The sequence below is a fragment of the Lupinus angustifolius genome, chromosome LG08 (assembly GCF_001865875.1).
Source record: "Lupinus angustifolius cultivar Tanjil chromosome LG08, LupAngTanjil_v1.0, whole genome shotgun sequence".
Taxonomy (NCBI): Eukaryota; Viridiplantae; Streptophyta; class Magnoliopsida; order Fabales; family Fabaceae; genus Lupinus; species Lupinus angustifolius.
The window spans coordinates 3,845,099-3,848,781 of NC_032016.1; positions in this window are offsets into that span (position 1 = coordinate 3,845,099).

The following is a 3,683-nucleotide window of genomic DNA, read 5'->3' on the forward strand; positions in this document are numbered from 1 at the left end:
TCACTTACTTTGTAAATTTACAAGCTTTAATGAGCAACATGAGATGAAAATCTGAAATTTTTTGTGAAAACTTCATAATGTCATAAATTTGATAAAATGCAAACTTTTTGGAAAATCATTATTCATTGACTTGTGAATTTATTTGAAAATCAAAGAGTTGCACATAAACCAACCATGTGAGGGAGTGTAAGCCAAATACAAAAATTATGTGAGCTTAGTGAGAAACTTTTGGTTTTGCTCAATTTATTTTGTTTGAATCTTTCTTTACTTGTTAACCCCTTTGAGCCTTAAATAGAAAGATTAATTTTTTTCAAACACAACCATTGAGGCTAGCATGGAAAAACAAAAATGAAATTTCCTATAATTTTCAAAGTAAAAAAGAGCATTTTTCAAAAAGAAGGTTGATGATGGAAAAAATTAAGTTGAGAGGAATGGTTGGCCATGTAACAAAGTGTTCAAAAGAAAATTTCTCAAACACTTTACAAATAAAAAAAATAAAGAAATGCTCCAAAAACAAAAAGGTGTAAAAAAAGATTGAAAAAAATCAAGAAAAGTTACACAAGAATGTCAAGAAAAAGAATGAGGAAAGGAAGAAAAATAAGAAAGGTGAAAAAGTTGAAAATGATTATCTATATAAAAAGATAAATCATATTGCTCTCTTTTAACTTTGGAAGTATTTCTGATAATCTTGAAAAACCAATTTTCTTTGATAGCCAAGCCTCATTACAACCAAAGGAAGACCTTAGTGATCCTTGAAAATTTTGTGCAATCAAAGTAAATGTTGAGAAGAAAAACAAAATTGAATTCTTGCACACCAAACAAGTTGAGTTTTGAGCGAAACACTTACCTATTTGTTCCATTCTTGAACCATGCGTGAAAATGCATCTCTTTGATTGATAACATTTTCTATAAGTAAAGTGCTAAATGAATTTTGAAAAGATGTGTTCATTCTTAGTTTGAAGCATTATGAGTCAAATCATATGATCATAAACACATGTCATGAAACTTTGGAATGATGCATAGTTTTGATCTTGTCCAACATTAATTTTCCAAAGCCAAGTAGTTGTTATTTTAAATTAATTTTTCCAAAGCCAGGTAGTTGTTGTTTTGATCTTCACTTTTAGAACATTGTATATACCATTTTTATTCTCATTTTCGGTTCTCTCTCATTTTAGGTTGTTCTTAGGCTGTTTTTAGGTGTTTACTTCATATAAATTCAGTGGAAATGGAGTTGTCAAATGAGGTGCAAAAACATGATTTTGTAACCTCATTTTGAACCAAAATCATCTAATCTTTGGATGGATGACTAATGCTTCATTTATGTAAGTTATTTCTTGGGTCATTTTGATTCTTTAAGAATTTCCTAATGCGGTTTTAGCTTCATCACGTAAAGCTTGATTTAAAGATCCAAAAGAATGGTTCTTCTTAAAGTATTGACAAGTGAACTAAAAAGAACCTACACCTTAGTTCATTTTTCATATCAAAGCATCTATTTTAAGAAACTTATGTTCAAGGCTAAATAATGTTAAGAGAGCCTAAAGTAGGGTGTGACAACCTACTCCGACAAGTGGCGGTTAATTACTATTTAGTGTATTACATAAGGTTTGAAAATCATCTTATCATACTAGGAAACTAGATGGGGGATTTAGACATGGTGTATGGAATAAACCAATGGATAACACATAACTGGTATAATTATCATATTGATGTTGTTCAAGAAATTATTCTACCATTCCAACCATATTATCCTCTTGAATTTTTAAATAGTTGGTTTCTTTACATTTTCTTGTTTCTTATTTGATAAAATCACCAAAAAAACTTTATGTGTTACTTTCTTACTTTTGATAAAAGATAAAAAGTATGAGTACATTTCTATTAGGCAATTCCTTTAGTCCGACATAACCCTATACTACATTACAATTGAATCTTGGAAAGAGATGCAAGTGTAACATAGTAAAGTGTTAACTTATAAATTTTATTTGTTGAGTAAGGATTCCTAAAAACATAAGTTCAAACCAATTCATGATTTGTAACTTTGTACATAGGAATATTATGCAAAAAGTGCAATCCAATCAATGGATTGTTACTTAATCATAAAAGAGTGATGAATAATAAATTTAACCGCTAACATTTACTTTGTGTCATTTACTTTCCGCAACTAACATTTACTTTCTGTCATTTACTTTTACACAACTAATATTTATTAATTACTTTATTCTCTTTTTATTTATACCAACCCTTCGAAAGAAGTGGTACGGTTAATTGCTAATTTTATTCTTTTATTAATTTTGTTACTCTTTGATACCAACCTCTCGTAGGAATGATATGGTTAACTTAAAAAAATGAGACCGACCTTTATGGTATGGTTAAAGGAACCCAAAAAGGTAGTAAATAAATAAAGTGACTCCTGAAATAAGTTGATCATCACTCATCACTCAAAATTAAGAAAATAAACTTGCAACAACTCGAATTAACCTTTCAATGAAGTGACATATTTGTTTGTTGAGGGGGAATTCCTGTTGTTGAGATATGCTTTTCAACACTTCTTAGTGTCATGGTACAGCAAAAAGAAAGCTTGTGTTGCTATATCCACCGCTGGAACTGAACACATTATCGTCGGTGTGTGTTACGCTCAAATCCTTTAAATGAAGCAGCAACTTATGGATATCGGTCTCAATCTAGAAAAGATACCAATTAAATGCGATAATATAAGTGCCATAAACATATCAAAGAATCCCATTTTGCATTCTACAACCAAGCATATAGATATAAGACATCATTTCTTGTGTCATGATGTTCAAAAAGGTGATTGTGTACTTGAATTTGTTGAAACCACTAAACAATTAGCGGATGTTTTCACCAACCCCCTTCCACGGGATACATTCTTTGTTCTTAGAAGAGAACTTCGATTTTTTGATGAACAATATCTCAAGTAGTTTGGTTAATGGTATTGCGTGCCTTTGCATGATCAATATGCTTATCTTTGTAATATATGTTGAATGCATGATTCCTTTGTGCTTATAAATTGTATCCATGATTATGTGTTTATGTGCTAGAAGTGTTTAATTCCGTCTAGAATAGATTCTTAGGTTAAGTGTCTTAGCGTGCCATGCCACTCTGAACAATGTACTTAAATTTGTGATTTTATTGATAATTATCAATTAACTTGTGTCATAAACGATTAAGCTGAGTTTTAATAGCTTCAACATTTTGTTTTATAATAATTAATTGATTAAGTCTTTCATTACTCGATTATCTGGGCTCAATTACTTCAAAAACTTAAGACTTTAATGAGTCTTAATCGATTAACAAGTGCCTTAATCGATTAACGGCATTAAACTATATCAGATTCAGTACACGATTGAGAAAGGTTTTTCAAACCCTAATCTCAAAAATAACGCCCCTTTTTCAATCAATTGGTGAAATTGATCATTGTTAACCATATAGCCACCTAAATCGAGCCCCAAGAAACTATATTAGACATCAATAAACCCCTCAATCAATATAAATCTGAAAACCCTAGCTTTGTCTCCAATTCTAAACCCTGACCTAAAAACATACTAAAACGATTATATAATCGATTGACCCTCTCCAATCCGAGAAAAATGCATATGGAAAACAAAAGAGAATAAAAACTATGGCAAATCACTCTAGAAGAACCAAAATTGGCTCTTCATCTAGTC